Below are 19307 nucleotides of genomic sequence, written 5' to 3'. Positions count from 1 at the left end.
TTCATGGTAGAAAGTAATCTGAATTTAGTTTCAAATGCAAGAAACGGAACTTAATTTCAACGTTTCTACATGAAGTTATAACCAATTTTTCAAAACTGCGCAGAGTTTCCTGGGGAAATTTCTAGCAGCAAAACAATGAAGAAAAACAAGGTAGTGTACCTCTTTTGCTTATGATATTCACTCCAATTCAACACACCATAGTTGTTCAAGGTTTTAGCAAGTGAAATGAGCAAGATTGTGTCAAAAGATTATCAAACTAAGGGTTTTAAGGCTAAAAGATAGCAGGGTACAAGGCTGCCCTGCGTAACAGAAATTCCAACAATGGAACAAGCAAAATCATGAGATTTTCACCTTCCAAAATTCACAGCTTTTATTCAAGTTTAACACACAAAAGTGCCAATCAATGTTTGGAACAGGTTTTGTGTAACAGCCCCACTTTCCCCTAAGGCGAACCAAAGGGGTGAGCGGACTGCCTGCCCAGCTCTCGCCAGGACTCACGATGCAGACTAGAACTATCTATAGCGATCCGGAACTTACGAACGAGCGTAAACGAGTCAAAATGATAAAATAACTCAAAATTTAAAAAATGAAATCCGAAGTCGGCCATGAATAGTGACCGACCCGTCAGAACCCAACCGAAATAGCCAACAAACATTCACATCTGAACTTTAGCGTTTACAAATCAAAATGACATACAAAAGTTTTCAAAAGTTAATATATACACACGGTTTGCCAAATCAAAAGAGAAAACGCCCCAAAAGTACACTTAGGGTTTTAATACATGAACTATACAAAAGATATGTTCAACTAGCTCAATTTGGCAGCCATTTGTCAAATCCAGACCAAAAGCGTTTATTTTCCTGTAAGGAAAACAAAAGGAACGGAAAGGGGTGAGCTTGCGCTCAATGAGGTACCAAACAGATAGCATTAAAATCATGGCATTTCACATTTAACAAATCAGATACACATGTCAGATGTAAAGCAAAGGAACCAATGATTCAAATCAGAAGGATACGGGTGGCTCTCAGGAGCCAAATTTCCAGCGCAATACTTGATCCAAACCGGTTGACTCTCCGTCAACGTATATAGAACCAATGCGTCTGTAGACCCCTCTTATCACCGAATTCCGTCCACCAAACACCCCTTTACCGGGCCCGCTCACCTCAAACGAACAAAATGGTAATACTCGAGTATACCCGGAATCAAGGGTCTCAATACCCAAAATCCCCGAACAGACTACCGTGGTTCGTTATCTAATCGTCCAGGCCCTTGCCGGCCCGACTCGAATAATTTAGCCACAGGATTGAGCTCATAGGTCATAGAAATCCGAACAGATGCAGACACAGATAACAGATTCAAATTTTGCATAGTAAATTGGCATATGAACAGACTAGAGAACGAGTGTGATAAAGTACACCCTCGTCTCGAACAAATAAACAGATTGCAGAGCAGAAATCAAGTTAAATAGCAATGGAGGGGAGTGGTACACTCACCGGCTCAACTTCAAAAGTTTTTACTTCAGATTGGCCTTAATCGCCAAGAAACCCTAAAATAATCAAAATAAACCAATTGAAGGTTTCATATCCAAATCGAGCAAACGGAATGCACAAGTGAGGCTCGACTACACGTCGTATGCCTTGCCAAATAAATACTAATGCAAGGGTGCAAGAACATGATTTTCTTGGAAACAAAAAGATAACATGAAGACCTAGGGTCAACAACCCAAAAGCCCTTCATTTCCATCAAAAGGCAAATCCAACTTAAAGAACCAAACGGCCTAGAAAATCGGACAGCATTTCCCCTAAATTTCTTACTTTTCCAGCCATTAAGGCTTCATTATTTCCTCAAATCAGCCCCAACATTTCACACCAAAGGTCATCTCATTTCCCAAAAGCCGTACAGGGCTCAAAGTGGTACAAGTACAAAAGTTAGCTAGGAAATGACCGGAATAAGAGTAAGCCTTAAAACATGCAAACAAGTACAATGAGACTCGATAACGAATCATAAAGCCATGCCAATCACAACCCCAATAGGGTTTCATATACATATATAAGCATAATAGCAAACCAGAAAATCAGAAAATATAACTCATTTGATCAATCAACAAAAACAGGTTTGGCCTCCGTATGCGGTAATGGCACAAAATGCGTTACGCTTATCGGATGAGGGCGTAAGACCCACCATCTCGAAGCTAAAAGACAGGGCTACAACAATGTAGAAGGCCTCTCAGTCCAAATCCTAGCACAACTAGGTCAAATGTGCCAAATACTAAACCAGAATTACCAAAACAGGTTTGCAAAACACACAAAACTGTAATTACTATAACTCAGTCTATACAAGTCCAAATGCCGAAATTCCAAAGGAATATGATAGCTAAGACATCCAGTAACATTTCATCAGAAGACACCAACTTCAAAATCCAAACTAAATCCAGTCAAAATAGGCAATTACTATCGCAGTTCCGCACATTCTGTTCACCCAGAACAGCAACAGTAAAAATGGCATAACTCACTCTACACTACTCCAAATGCCCTGAAATTTTGTAGGCACTTCAAACTCATCAATACATACAACTTTCATGTTTTGAGCAAAGTCCAATTCGGCCTCTATCTATGACCTAAAATTTCGGACAGAATGTTCAACCAAGAACCCTAATTTTCCAGAAATTCTTCCAAATTCAAAATTGATTGCAATTTCCTATCATATGCACCTACTAGAGCTAAAGCCCCTTATTACCAACCATCAAAAACAACCATACCATCAAAATCATATGAAACCAGAAAATTCATCATAAAATGGAAAACTTCACTAAATCAAGCCAAACCAAGAAATAAATCATATATTCCAACACTCAAGCCACTTCTAAGCATACTATAACCATCATTAGGTGTAGTAGGGGGGTTCAAGCATCACTTACCAAGTAACAAGAGAGAGAGGGATGATGGCCACCTTAGAGCTTCAAACAAACTTCACTAGAGCACTCACTATCACCAAAAGAAAGGATTTTATGGAATGAAATCAAACCTAAACTCTTGTTTGTGGAAGATTGAGTGATATGGAAGCTTGAAAGTTGGGAAAATTTCTTCTTCTTTGAGAGAGAGAGGGCCGGCCAACACAAGGAAGAAAATGGTAAATTTTTGTGATTTTTTGAAGTATTTAACACTTAGTCAAAAATAGTCAAAAGGATGAATAGTGTTTCTTAAGTCAAACCCAATGGTAGAGTGACACTTGTCACACTCATTTAATGCCCTCTTATCTTTCTTTTCTCTCTCACATCAATCACTTCACACACACTACTTATCTCTTAACACCCGATAAAATTTTCACAGTATCCGAAACTTAACCTTATTGGCAGAATTTTTCCGAACTTCTCACACTAGTGGGTCCCACGTCCGGTATACGCTCTTAATTTCTCAAAATCTATTCGATACTAGAAAAATCATCTAAAAACTATATTTACTCAAAAAAATTATCTAGAAAATTTTCCGGATACAGAAAGTGCAGAAAACAAGTCATGAAAAATGCGAAACCTAGAAAATGCAAATTACGGGTTCTCACATTTTGGCCAAAATTTATCATAAAAAGGTTGAAGAAAAAAAGGTAAAATACATCACTATCCACTCGGCCAACAAGCAACAACTATAGCCAGCAAATTAGAGAAAAGTACCAATGAAAACCCTCCATTTCATCTCAAATTCAACACATAAGTAAAGTTTAAAGGTTTACCCAGTATCTTAGACAAATTTGCCACAAATTCACTCCACAATCAAAGGAAACCAAGATGATTCCCAATCAGACAACATTTCTCCTTGATTTCTTAACTTTCCTTTCCAAATTCAACACTTATATTCGTAGCAATCCAACCTCAATCACAACCACAAGTTATAGGCTATAAAGTACACTTGTTTAAGGCCACAAAAGCTACCCAAAATAGACCATTATCAAGCTCAACCATAACCATATCAAAGCTGGAAAAAATGTAACTCTAAGCTGAAATTTATATATTAAATCCAAAAGTTCATATAATGAAGTCACAAGTGCACACAAAAGCTAGAGAAACTCCATGGCAAGACAACAAGGTGTGACAGCCCCACCTTTCCCTAAGGCGAACCAAAGGGCTCGGCGGACCGCCTGCCCAACTCTCGCCGGGACTCACTACAGTCCTCAATTAAAATACATCACTCACGTCCAATAACATAGGGTACAACCTCAAGAATAAACGAAATAACATTTTTCAAACTTAGAACGAGATAAGATACATTACAAATCTCAAGTAAGGGTATCATTCCCCGAATAAGACAAAAGTCCTCAATTCTCAAATAATTACATCAAATACTTATCAAGTGAATCGAATTCAAATTATATATGAGATATCCCTTCAGGCAGTAATAACTCAATACAAGCGCTTTCTTTGGCCTCGAGCCCTGTGGGGAAAAGTTATTTTTCGGGGTCACTAATTAAGCCTCAGAACTTCCACTTCCAAACCTGTTAAGGAAAACAAATTGGGGTGAGCTAACACTTAGTGAGGCCAAGGGAAAAAAAACATGCAAGCATGCTAGCAAAGACACAATATAAAGCAATAACTCGAGTAACAAGTAACTGCGAAACGTTAAGCAACTAGGGAATTTAATCACAATAAAAGGATACGGGAGCTCTCAGGAGCTAATCCATGCGCGATCCAAGCTCAGGTAGTTGACCCTCCGTCAACTTTTACAGTTATCCATGTAGAACTCCACTTACTACCTCCAGCCACCATGACACCGTCAAAAACTTCATTCGAAGCATAACAACTTTGTAGAAGGTCACTTTCCAAGAATCAAATCAGAAACAAGTCAATTTCTCCAAGAAAGTTTACTATTCATTGAAGATAGGTCAAAACAGTCCAAGTTTTTCCAATAATTTTGGAATTTCGGTAAAAATCATAGAATCAAAACCAGCCTTTGAAATTTGATATGCATGTAAATTTCCAATCCAGGTTTCAAATGAAAAAAACGGAACTCGATTCCAATGTTCCTAGCTCAAGAAATAAAAAGTTGAAGTTCGCTAAAATTCCTGGACTGTTGGCCTATTTTCCAGATTTAATGCACTTCGCTAATTAGGCCGTATCTCACTCGATTCTCAGTGAAATGAAAACGGTTAGTGGTGTTAGAAACTAGGTTCACAAGGATATATTTATACAGAAGAAATCATTTCCAAAATCCAGACATAAGTGGTTCAAAATCAAGCAACAAAATGGATTTTCTGGACAGTCTCGGATGAACAGTAATAAACAGGCAGCCAACTTTCAAAACTCGCCACGAATCGTTCGGGACGAACTAGAAAATGAGCTTGGTACCATTTTAAAGCTCTAAGAGTCTACTTTCAAATGCCGCAAACGGCACTCAATTTCAATCAACGAGAAAAACGTTATAGCTACACAAATGTTTCTGGTCAGAAAATTCTGGAGCTTGTTCCAGTTTTGCTTCTTTACTTGTAACTCAAAATTTAACCAACCATTTGGGTTGATTTTTGGTAGACAACCACAATACACATAGCACAACATATCTACACCAATTTGGAAGCTCAATTAGCACCAGAAAATTTTCGAAATTACAGGGCAGCAGCAAACGAGAAAGTCGGCAGCAAGTCAGAAATTTCAGACAGTACCTTCTCCAAATTTCTAACTTTCTTCCAACTTCATTCCATCAATCATTCTATATACATGTAACATAGCACAATATCAGCAACCACAACATGCTAATTCATCACATCAGTCACCAATAAACATCCTCAAACCCTCGAGCATGTCATGGAATTGCAAGAACATAATTACTCAACCAATCAACCCAAATTCTACCATAGGTTGCAAACCCATGATACCTTTGCTCCATTTGAGCTATAATTTTGCAAGATTGAAGTGTGGGTGAGTGAGTTATCTCAAGTACTTAGTTGGACAGCTTTAGGGCAGAAATCTTGACCGAAATTCCTCCAAGAAAACCGATGAACAGCCCCCTCTTCCAAGCTAGGATCAAAGCCCTCTAATGGATGATGAAATTTGGAAGTGGATTGAAGCAAGTTTGTGAGGATTTTGGCTAGATTTTTTTTCTTCCCATCTTCGGCCAACTAGAGAGTGACGAGAGGAGAGAGAGTGAAATCAGGTATTGTAATGAAAGTGGAGAGAATTGGTGACTTAATGGTTAAGTCTAAATGTCAACTCATGCTAGGTCCGTTTAGGGTCTTTGCGTGTCCAATTTTCGCGCTCGTTTGCAACTTTTGTGCACTAAACCTCTGAGGTAATTTCCCTAGTACATTAATAGTACATTACTAGTAGTCTAATATCATGTTCTTAAAATCTCCAATTAATCAAATTACTGTGCCTGTCGGGGCCTTTTCGGCACGCGCGCGTATAAAGGTCAAACTTAAGGGTTTTCTCGTTTGAACTTGGAAATTCAACTTATTCGATTCTAAAACTCTAAAATATGATACTCCAAGTATATATATGTAACAATAAAAATCACGATAAGCAATTCATCTTGAATAAATTTGGGCATTAAAATAATATGCGCGTAAAGAACCAATCGGAAAAATTTATTTTCGAGAAATTCATGTACTTTAGTATATTTTATTTTATTTTTATTTTATTTTTATTTTTTTTGGGTAACTCGAGTACGAAATATTTTTAAAATGACCAATTTAACAATATTTTGAAATAATAAAATTATGGGTCCTCACATCCTCTCCCCCTTAAGAGAATTTCGTTTTCGAAATTGATACCTTAACTCAAAAACTCCAGATGTCACTTTTGCATCCCACTCTTACGAATTGTAAAACTTATTCCGCATTAAATATCACGTAAGTCTTGTATTCTTAATCTGTTCATGATGAGCGAGATAACAATTCCTTCATGCGGTTCACAGATTCAATTGTCTTAAGAAATTTGTCAATTCAAGAACAAATGATGTAATAGCCCTTTAAATTGGTATACGCAATGAACTTTAAATATCTCGCAGATCAAATTCGATAAGATCTTATTAGCACACAAGTTTTGTCCTACTGGACCTTAACCCTAGTAATCTTTCAAAATAGATAGTAAGAGCCCTCAAGAATCAATAACTTCAAAAATCATATCTGGTTTCGTATACATGTATGCAAATATCGAAGTACGAAATGAAACCTTACATTCAATAATATCTTATTGTAGTCCCCAAGTCATTTATGAGTATTACTGCCAATTTTTAACCCAAATACGACTTAAAGACCCAAATCCATTAATGCTACTAGTGTATTCATTACTCCAAATGGCATAATTGAATTTCAAAGTGCTTACTTTTCTGATGAACTAGCCTTAATAGTCCTGTATTAAATCTAACTTGGAAAGTACTACTGTCTCTTGTAGATACTCAAAGGATTCATTTATGCAAGGTAAAAGATATTTATTCCTAATACCCACTTGATTCCAACCTCAATATTATAGACATGGCCTTCTCACAAGGCTATAAGCGTAACAAAATTTAGATATACGAATAAGTCATGAAATTGATTAAATGCAAAGTAAACTTCCATTTGCTATAAAAGACCATAATAATTTCATCAAGTTAGGATAAATTTATCAAATCATTTCAAAAGAAAAGGGAATAAACAAGATTGTAGCAAAACATGCTAAGTCATCCATGTTCAAAGCAACAAAAGATTTCATCCCTTACACAAAAGATTACAACCTTCAAAAGTCTCAATATAGGCTAGGTTATAATCATAATCCCTGTCTTTAAGCAAAGTCAAATCCATCTTCACTCGTAGAGCTTCTAATACTTTGGTTCTTCTCATAGCCATTAGTATTAACCACTCCCTCTAACACTCGACCGTTTTGCAGCAGACTTAACGAGCTGCTGAGGAGTTCCTCGGGCAACTTAAAACTTAATACTCAGGACTCCCGCATAGCAAGCATTTCCTTGTTTCCTTCAGCCCATAATCTCAGTGTGATTAAACTTGCCACAGTATCCACAAGTTACTCTACAAGTTACGGCCTGATTAGCTTGAGAATTCTCCTTTTTCTTTTTCTTCTTTTCTCTCTGCTCCACAACAAATTCATGTTCACATCTCTCTTTACGTTTCCCTTTTTTCATTATGGGAGTTTCCTTCACTACCCTTAACTTGGTTGCTAGAAATATACTGAGGTGAAACTTGAATAGTGGGTCGCATCCCCTCGAGTTTTTTTTTTTCCCGAAGTTCCTCCAATACTCCTTCGTATTTCTTTTTCATTTCCAAGTTCTTGTTCCATAATTCCATCTTCTCTACAAACTCTTGTTTGCATCGTTCTTCCCAGAATTCAACCAATTTAGTCTGGAATTCCAACTCCTTGCGAAGAACTTCTATTTCTATATACATCTCTTCCAAACTTTTCATTCATCCATTTGCTTAATCCTGACTGTCAGCCTATCAACAACTCAAAGCATCTAAATGAGTAGCAAATCAAAATTTAAAACTTAACTATCCACAACCTATAAATTCTCACGCATCTAAGTCATCCAGGTATATTTACTCTTACCTCTCCACGAATTTGATACGTAAGAAAATCCACACACACAAATAAAGTAATACCCCTTGATATAATGATATGTACTTCCGTTCTAAGGTCTTACTCACGTATGTAGTGAAACCATAAATTACACGCCATAAGAAACAAGTTCCAAACCCTGACTAAAAACTATTACGCACTAGTAGGACCAGAATCCTTTTCCTCAAAAGTTTGTCTAAATCAAACCAATCATGACCTACAAGATAAAGTCGAGACTTTTGATGTATTTTGAATGTATCTGTGGCAAAATGCGATTCAAAATTTTCAAAATTAGAGTTAAAGATACAAATTTTCTTCATGATCCAAAACTAAATTTTCTTAGTAAGAGATTTCAAATAATGTTTAACCACAATCATCAATACATATTTCAAATCTCTCAAATAGGTTTAAGAAGATTAATCATGCAACTTAATGCATGAATTTTAAAACATATACATAATAATCATAACATATACATGGAGGGTGTTCCAACACTTTTCCTCAAAGTTTCAAGTTAAATCTATGTTCGGGTAAAGTGTATATTTTAGAACATACCTTTAAGAAAGATAAATAGACATGTAGGTTCGTATTCGCATAACCTGTGATCCAACACCTTTACCACCCTTTTATATCCAAACCAAGAGCTAACTCTACTAGTACATAAAGCCCGATCATTTCTAATCTCTGATTCATAACAAATAGGCATTCATGTTCCTAAGAAAAGATTCGAACTTGAACTCTATCTGATTTCGATTCTCAAACGAGTTCAAAATGTGTATACATATATATATATACATAAATTTTGTGAAAAAGTAAAACAAGTGAATTTGGGTATAGTAATAGTCAAGTAAAATTGAAAACGCTTTTGTTCAAGTAGAACAAATAGGTAATGAGTTCAAGTCATCTCACCAAACCAACGAAATACTTTCGGAGTTCAAACTTCATAAAAGTTGAAACATGGCCATAGGACCACTCATAATATACGTATAAAACAACTATTAAAATTTCGCACAGGAAAATCTCACTAAGTTCCCAACTAGGTTAATCCATTATACACTGGTAGATCTAATCTTCTGGTTTATTCTCGATTCATATTCAGTACTAGGGTCTCATTAAATTATATAAGACTATCCATCAATTTCTCTCATGAGTACGGGGTTGTCTAAGCCCTAGGCCACGACCCCTTTTTCCCATTCCTGCTGCCATACTTAATAGAAGTCTATAAGCACAAGAAAAGGAATAATTAAGCATAAAAGAACTTAATGCATATACAAGTTGCAAAAATATTTAGAATCAAAACATGCTTCTTTACATGTATCAAAAGTTATAGCACGAGTTAGAAGTCACAAAACAAGCCCAATATGTCAAATACTGCATATAGGCAATTAAGTGCCACAAAATATAGAAGTATATGCAAGCAGGATACAAAAGGCCTCACGGCGCGCACCACCCTTCCTAAGTCCATAGTTAAACCAAAGGGTCCAAATATCACTAATTTCAATCAGATCACATGCCTTTACGAAATTAGATCCAATCAAACCATAACACAAGCTAAAACCAAAGGTTATCCATTCGAAATTCAAAATCTTTAATAAGCAAGCCACCAGCCAGAGCACCATCATCTCCAAGAATAACCAGTCTTAGGGTTTTATAGTTAAAGCCTCAAGCTCCAAGTTCAAACCCAAGAAATAGGTACAACTTGCTAACTTACGTGTCAAATGGAAACCAAGTCAATTCACACTAACTTTGTGCTCTTGAATGCGGTTACTCTATATCTCAAAGTTCCCTCAGTCCGTACACCTAAAGATAGGCTCACTCTTCTTGAAAACCAAGAATTTTAAAACATAAGAAGAGTATTTAAAGTAACCAAAAATCTTATCAAGTTCAAGATTTACATTATAAAAACATAAGTTTGCCATTCTTCCGAAAACTCAAGATTTTTTTTATTTTTTATTTTTTGTAAAGCATAGACAAATTTAAGTGTGAGAATACACCAGTATACAATCAAGGGGGAAAAACTTAGTTTAGAAAATTTTAACCTTGTATCAGCCCATCATATACAAAATTCAACAAACTCATCAGTTATTCACAAATTTTCAGATTGAAATTCAAGTAAAATTCACATATTTACCAAAATCGGAAAATTATACATACTTAAGCATATATATATCATTTCCAATCATCGTTTGAAAATAAAACTAGTACATCCTCGTTTTTCTTTAGAATTTCAAAGCAGAAATTCTCTAGGAGGTAAATGGGCGGGAAAATACATTTTATTCCTTTGAAACTCTTTAATCTTGGTTCAAAATCACCATATATGGAGTTTGACCATCAAATCCCGGTCTCTTATCCTCTATAGCCAGTACTAATAATTGCCTCAATTCTTTCCACACTTACAAGTATAATAATAATTCAAATTCATCCAATCTTTCACTACTAATCCTCATCCCATATTTTCCTTCAATATAACATCACCTAATTCCTCAATTTTTTTTATTTCTACAAGTCCCAAGTAAGAAACTCTCAAATAATCAATTTCTTTAACCCCTAGGATACAATAGGTCCTCATTCACATAATATTCAAATTAATCCCACAGTTAGGCATCCTAAACTTTAAGCCGAGGATACACTACAAGATCTAGAGCCTAAATTCTGATACCAACTGTGACAGCCCCACCTCCCCCTAAGGCGAACCAAAGGGCTCGGCGGACCGCCTGCCCAGCTCTCGCCGGGACTCACTACAGTCTCAATTAAAATACATCACTCACATCCAATAACATAGGGTACAACCTCAAGAATAAACGAAATAACATTTTTCAAACTTAGAACGAGATAAGATACATTACAAATCTCAAGTAAGGGTATCATTCCCCGAATAAGACAAAAGTCCTCAGTTCTCAAATAATTACATCAAATACTTATCAAGTGAATCGAATTCAAATTATATATGAGATATCCCTTCAGGCACTAATAACTCAATACAAGCGCTTTCTTTGGCCTCGAGCCCTGTGGGGGAAAAATTATTTTTGGGGGTCACTAATTAAGCCTCAGAACTTCCACTTCCAAACCTGTTAAGGAAAATAAATTGGGGTGAGCTAACGCTCAGTGAGGCCAAGGGAAAAACATGCAAGCATGCTAGCAAAGACACAATATAAAGCAATAACTCGAGTAACAAGTAACTGCGAAACGTTAAGCAACTAGGGAATTTAATCACAATAAAAGGATACGGGAGCTCTCAGGAGCTAATCCACGCGCGATCCAAGCTCAGGTAGTTGACCCTCCGTCAACTTTCACAGTTATCCATGTAGAACTCCACTTACTACCTCCAGCCACCATGACACCCTCTTGGATCCGTAACCAAACAAGCATGTAGGTGGTATCACTTAACAAGTATACCTAGCAAGACCCCTTATTTGGATCAAGCTATAACACTTCCCAAGGTTCACCAAGTTTCTCGACCAAGCCCTTGCCGGCTCGAGTTACAAGGCTAGCCAATGGGTTGGGGCGTCCCCCCCATTCACTTTTAGGTCGATGAGACGAAGCTCCAATCGACAAGATTTGGTCATAGCATTGAGACGGGATGAGCGGTACCTCCTACCCTAAAAGGGCATGATACATTCTGCCGCTCAATGCTCACGAAAAACACTTTCATTTGCATTCACATGTAACACGTATCACTTATCAAGCAAGCAATTTCATGAAAGAGAGGACAAGGGCGATAAAGTACGCCCTAGCCTCATTAACTAGCAAGTACAAGAATCATTTCATTTAAACACTTCACATGCACTTGATACTCACCAAGTATCAAAAGTCAAAGTTTGAGAAATTAGCTCTAAGACGCTTCGCCGGGAGTTCCCTCGAAGTCCTCTTGAGATCCTGAAAGTATGCAATAATGCATTGTATCTCAAATTCCAGGCCATACAGTATTCGTGTAAAGAAAAGAAATAGTCAATTTTGACTCCACAATTCAAGTTTCCAAAGTATTTCAGTTCATAAGGAACCGACTTTCAAATGAGGTCTCAAGTGATAGGTGAACTCATGAAAATAGGTTTGAAATGCTCTAAGAGTTGTAAAAATGTAACCTAGGCCCTTAAAAGAACATTTAGGTCCAAATTGGAAATTTTCACTTTTCGAGTCATTCGTGGAAAAATCAGTCCGGAAGTTCGGAAAGTCTAAAATAGAAAATTTTACACCGTCAAAAACTTCATTCGAAGCATAACAACTTTGTAGAAGGTCACTTTCCAAGAATCAAATCAGAAACAAGTCAATTTCTCCAAGAAAGTTTACTATTCATTGAAGATAGGTCAAAACAGTCCAAGTTTTTCCAATAATTTTGGAATTTCGGTAAAAATCATAGAATCAAAACCAGCCTTTGAAATTTGATATGCATGTAAATTTCCAATCCAGGTTTCAAATGAAAAAAACGGAACTCGATTCCAATGTTCCTAGCTCAAGAAATAAAAAGTTGAAGTTCGCTAAAATTCCTGGACTGTTGGCCTATTTTCCAGATTTAATGCACTTCGCTAATTAGGCCGTATCTCACTCGATTCTCAGTGAAATTGAAAACGGTTGGTGGTGTTAGAAACTAGGTTCACAAGGATATATTTATGCAGAAGAAATCATTTCCAAAATCCAGACATAAGTGGTTCAAAATCAAGCAACAAAATGGATTTTCTGGACAGTCTCGGATGAACAGTAATAAACAGGCAGCCAACTTTCAAAACTCGCCACGAATCGTTCGGGACGAACTAGAAAATGAGCTTGGTACCATTTTAAAGCTCTAAGAGTCTACTTTCAAATGCCGCAAACGGCACTCAATTTCAATCAACGAGAAAACGTTATAGCTACACAAATGTTGCTGGTCAGAAAATTCTGGAGCTTGTTCCAGTTTTGCTTCTTTACTTGTAACTCAAAATTTAACCAACCATTTGGGTTGATTTTTGGTAGACAACCACAATACACATAGCACAACATATCTACACCAATTTGGAAGCTCAATTAGCACCAGAAAATTTTCGAAATTACAGGGCAGCAGCAAACAAGAAAGTCGGCAGCAAGTCAGAAATTTCAGACAGTACCTTCTCCAAATTTCTAACTTTCTTCCAACTTCATTCCATCAATCATTCTATATACATGTAACATAGCACAATATCAGCAACCACAACATGCTAATTCATCACATCAGTCACCAATAAACATCCTCAAACCCTCGAGCATGTCATGGAATTGCAAGAACATAATTACTCAACCAATCAACCCAAATTCTACCATAGGTTGCAAACCCATGCTACCTTTGCTCCATTTGAGCTATAATTTTGCAAGATTGAAGTGTGGGTGAGTGAGTTACCTCAAGAACTTAGTTGGACAGCTTTAGGGCAGAAATCTTGACCGAAATTCCTCCAAGAAAACCGATGAACAGCCCCCTCTTCCAAGCTAGGATCAAAGCCCTCTAATGGATGATGAAATTTGGAAGTGGATTGAAGCAAGTTTGTGAGGATTTTGGCTAGATTTTTTTCTTCCCATCTTCGGCCAACTAGAGAGTGACGAGAGGAGAGAGAGTGAAATCAGGTATTGTAATGAAAGTGGAGAGAATTGGTGACTTAATGGTTAAGTCTAAGTGTCAACTCATGCTAGGTCCGTTTAGGGTCTTTGCGTGTCCAATTTTCGCGCTCGTTTGCAACTTTTGTGCACTAAACCTCTGAGGTAATTTCCCTAGTACATTAATAGTACATTACTAGTAGTCTAATATCATGTTCTTAAAATCTCCAATTAATCAAATTAATGTGCCTGTCGGGGCCTTTTCGGCACGCGCGCGTATAAAGGTCAAACTTAAGGGTTTTCTCGTTTGAACTTGGAAATTCAACTTATTCGATTCTAAAACTCTAAAATATGATAATCCAAGTATATATATATAACAATAAAAATCACGATAAGCAATTCATCTTGAATAAATTTGGGCATTAAAATAATATGCGCGTAAAGAACCAATCGGAAAAATTTATTTTCGAGAAATTCATGTACTTTAGTATATTTTATTTTATTTTATTTATTTATTTTTTTTTTGGGTAACTCGAGTACGAAATATTTTTAAAATGACCAATTTAACAATATTTTGAAATAATAAAATTATGGGTCCTCACACAAGGACATAACATAGCTAAAATCAACATTTCAAGGCTGAAATTCTCTCTCGAAGCTGGAATTTTTCCAATCGCCACACATATCATGAAGTTTTCCCTAGAATCCACCATAATCAAGTCATATATCCAACAAAAGGCAAGATAAGAGTGAAAAGAAGGTTGCTTAACTTGATACCTTCAACCCCTTAGAGAACAAGCCAATCAAGAGGGTTGCAAAGCTTTCTTTCTCTCAAGACTTCACCAAGAGCTTCCCTTCAAGTTGGATTCAAAGTTTTATGGAGTGATTTTGGTTTCTATCTTGTTTGTTCACTAAAAAGGCAAGGATTCAAGACTAGAAATTGGTCTTCTCTCCTCTCCCTTTCTCTCATGATGGTTCGGCCAAGAGAAAAGAAAGAATGAAGGAATTTGGCCAATTTTCCAAGATAAGACCAAAAATTGTCTTCGTCAAATGATGGCTAGATGTCCGACACTTGTTGGCTTAGGGTTCGAACTTATCCTTTTGTCTTTCCTTTGTCTCTAATGAGTAATCTATATTGTTTTCTTCTAATCCACTCTTAGCAATTCTAACCATATAAACCCTCTTAGAAAAATATACATTTTTGTCTACTAAATTTATTACGCAACTCACTAGTGGGTCGCACTTCGATAATGCATTACGAACTTAACATACACTAACTTATAGGAGAAAATGTTTAAAAATCTTAACTCACTTATAAAAATATCTAGGAAATTAAGGCAATAAAGCAAAGTAAAGAAAATGTATTCAAAGAAATAAAAGAAAAGATGAAATCATTTTTGAGTCCTCAAACTCTCTCCCCCTTAAAAGAATTCCGTCCTTGAAATTCTCACCTTTGCTCGCATGAACTTAATGCTGCAGGATTTTCCTCCAATTTCCAAGTGACTTTCTCTTACTCATAGTACTACCACAAACTTATTTAGAGAAAATCTTACCACGTAAAGGCTACGTTAATATGCTAAGAAAGTTTAACAAAGATGTCAAATGTGTGCAGGGTAATATAAGCTTAAGAACTCGATGAAAAGAGAAAACGATAATTACCAAACTTGGTTACTACTTCTGCTAGATCTTGAAATCAAACACAGTACACTGGCAACATACTATCTCTTCTAATCAAATTGCCTTGCTTCATTATTAACCACAAATAAAGAATTCTTGTTCAAATCCAAGAACAGGTGCAGAAATTGAATCACGAATAGGGGTTTAATTCCAACCAAACACAGATGTGTAATATCACTAATCAAAACATCAGGTACCAAGTTCATTGTTTCTAACAAAGATACAACTTGCTACATAAAATTTGCATAACAAATAGTCCAATAAATACAACTATTTTAGCCAAAACATCACTAATTACTAACTTTAACTATTACAGTAGCTTCACCAGAGATAAGGATTCATTTGTCTTGGACAGTTCCTCACTTGATGTTTAAGTTGGCCGCATCTAAGACATGCACCAGTTTTCAAATAACATATTCTAGTATGAATTTTGTTACAGGTTTCACACTTAGTAGTTACGCATCTTTTTCGGGATCCCTTTGTATTTCTTTTCCAGTTCCACGTTCTTGTGTAGCAGCTCAATTTTTTCCGCATATTATTGTTTCCATCGTCCTTCCTAGTAGTCAGCCAATTTCTTTTAAAATTCTACCTCCTTTCGAAGAATGTCTATTTCCTTATGCATATCTCCCAAATTTGTCATCTCAATGATTTACTTAAATCAAATGATAGCCTGCAGGCAAATCAAAGGATCAAAATGAGTAACTATTCACAATTGGAAACTCTGGCCATATTACTCTTCCGTTCTTTTGCTTACAGGTTACCAAAGAAATATAAATCTTAACTATTCTCTACTTGAGATAGACGAGTTTTTGTTTCTTCCCACAAAGATTACTATCATCACTTATACACATAACAAAATACGGAATCATATTCCTTAAAATAAAAGTTTCACACCCTAACTCACTCTCCATTACTCACTTACAAAGTTGCTCAAGAAGAATCCATAACCTCTTACTCTTACTAGTGTCTTGTACCATTCCCCATCAAGACGTTCATCCAAATTCTGCCAAAACTCGTATATAAGTATAGAACTCAAGTCTTTGTCCCCAAAATCCCATACATAATCCAAAATTTATAGAGAAATATGCATTAAAACCAAGTTCCTATAGGGTATCATAGAAGGGTAGGAAATAGAAAATGTTAGTCAAGTAAGAAATTAAAAGAAATACATATGTAACCGTAATCAAATCGCAACAAAATCAAGAAAACACGGAACAAGGATATATAGGTACATGAGAAATGAAACAAGTTGCAATACTAGCATCTTAAACATTCACGATGACTGCAAAACTAGCCATCATCTATAGAAACCCTAACCAGACATGCACGAGACTAGTCCGTGACGACACTTATTGATCCATTCTCCTTGATCAGTTCAATCTCAAGTCCAATACTAGAATCTTTCACGCTTTGTCTTTTGCCATCCAAATTTATCTCAAGTGCAACCGAGATATCGACCCTTATTCTAGTGTTCTTCACTTTTGGTACTCGGGTACAAGAATCTGAAATTAGGAGAATTCACGTCTCAGGCTGTACGCTCCCAAGGGCAAATCAACTAAGTTTAAAATTCCTACCTGACGTATGTGTCTATTTTCCTGAAGTATCATGATAAATGTTTTACACCTATAACTTTCATGTTTCATAACTTATGTCTAAGAAGAGCACTTAATCCTTTATATTTATTTACATAATTGGGACCATAACACTACTTGTGTGACGACCCCACCTTCCCCTAGAGCGTACCCTAGGGTTTAGCGGACCGCTTGCCCAACTCTCACCAGGACTCGCTCTCACACACCTCAAGAAAATAACTTACAACCATAGAAAGGAAATGAAACAACAATCCCAAGCTTAGAATATACATTAATGTTTAAATTCAGCTCCAAGGCTTATACAGGTCCAATTATATCAAAAGATTGAAGTTCTAAGTACATTCAACCTAATTGAGCGACTAGTGCGAGTACAATCGCAAAATTTCTAAAAACTAGACTATGCTAGCCTGTACCAGTCTCATGCCTCACTCGTACCCCCTGTAAGGAAAACAAATCTAATAGAATGAGCTAAAATTTAGTGAGGTTCCAAATACCAAGTTGACCATTAATTAAAAGTGAAAGTATCAAAATAGTAAAGTAGCGAGCATATCAAGACAAGAAAATGAGTAATAACACTTCGTAATGCCAATCACTGGATATTGAATATGTCAAGTAAAAGGAAACAGCCGCTATTACAAAATAGCTCCGCCATAACTTGATCAAAGAGTAGTTGACACTCCGTCAACTTTCAAGTAAAGTAATTAGTCCAGTAGTGCCCCACTTAACACCAATCTCCGTCCACCATTCAACCTCCTTACCGGGTCTGTACGTTCAGATAAACACGTATGGTAATACTCGAGTATACCGATTAGTCGAGGAGATATCATTCCACTCGACAAAACTAGAGACCAAGGGTTCGTTATCTAATCGATCAAGCCCTTGTCGGCTCGACTCGATTAACTAGTCATATGCATGTATATCAAGTCAATTACAACCAATGAACAAGAATATATCACATTAGGGCAAGTGCGATAAAGTACACCCTTACCCGACCAAACCAATCAAGTATCATCCGACCACGTTGGTCAAGCATTTAAAACAAGTGTCAAGTTCAATCAGGTATTTGGAAGCACTCACCAAAGATTTAGTGCTTCTTAGGGTCACGTTTAGGTATAACTCCTTGTTTGGAGTCCAAATCTGCGATAAAACATCATTTAAGAGTTTGAAATCAACTAGGGTTCGAAACTTAAGAGTTTCGCTTAAAGAAAATCAAGTAACTGAAACTCAATTAGGTAGTATTCATGTTACTTATCAAACTTTAGAAAATTCATGCTCGCTCTTTTGGTGTTGCTAAAGAAGCAATTAAAACTTTGGAATTCGCATTTGAATCTAAAAGACGAGGAAAACGTATTTCTATTGGTCGCTACCTTCACCTTTTAAAGGGTACGATTTTTGGCCAAATTTAGCTCATATACCTCTACTAACGGTAACTTAACTACCATAGACAATCCAAGTTCACTTCGACTTCAAATCATCGCTCAAGTCTCAAGTTCACTCGCCTAACCTTTGAGCGAAAATTTGGGCGGCATACCCTTTGTATTTCGCTATTTTTCAGCCATTTATGGCTTCATTTTTTCATCAACTCAGCCCAAATTCAACACATACGCAATCTTAACACAATAGCTCTTTAACTAGGCTCAATATTATTCAAATACAAGTTAATTCTAGCAATGAAACCACCAAGACCAAACCGGAAACTAATATTAAAGAAGAATGTCTAAGTGGCAAATTTGTCATCCTTCGGTGTTTTGGTCATAACTGAAGCTAGGTCTATTGGATCGAGGTAAATTTTATGGCGTTTCGAAACTAAGACATAGACCTACATTTCCTAGAAAGACATCGACACCCAGTTCTCCCATTTTCAGGGTCACAAATTAACATCTCAGAGAAAATAGAAAGTTGTCGGTTAAACAGGGCACTTGGGCAGTCAGGGGTATTTTAGTCATTTCACAAGATACAGTGCTCCG

The 19307-nt window shown here is 36.5% G+C and overlaps 1 long non-coding RNA gene across 2 annotated transcripts; it reads right to left on the bottom strand.

The window, feature by feature from the left end:
• Positions 1 to 4399: 4399 nt before the first annotated feature.
• LOC113749933 lies at positions 4400 to 14187 on the bottom strand. 2 transcript variants are annotated; one of them, XR_003464603.1, is made up of 3 exons: positions 13881 to 14187; positions 12332 to 12409; positions 4400 to 4485 (listed from the first exon to the last, which is right to left on the bottom strand). It is a non-coding gene; the product is annotated as an uncharacterized LOC113749933 (long non-coding RNA). The 2 variants fall into 2 exon arrangements; XR_003464602.1 differs by lacking the exon at positions 4400 to 4485 and adding an exon at positions 11332 to 11601.
• Between the last annotated feature and the right edge of the window lie 5120 nt (positions 14188 to 19307).

This window comes from Coffea eugenioides, chromosome 10 (genome assembly GCF_003713205.1).
Source record: "Coffea eugenioides isolate CCC68of chromosome 10, Ceug_1.0, whole genome shotgun sequence".
NCBI classification, from domain to species: Eukaryota; Viridiplantae; Streptophyta; class Magnoliopsida; order Gentianales; family Rubiaceae; genus Coffea; species Coffea eugenioides.
Note: the sequence above shows the minus strand (reverse complement) of the source record. Positions and strands in the feature narration are given on the sequence as shown.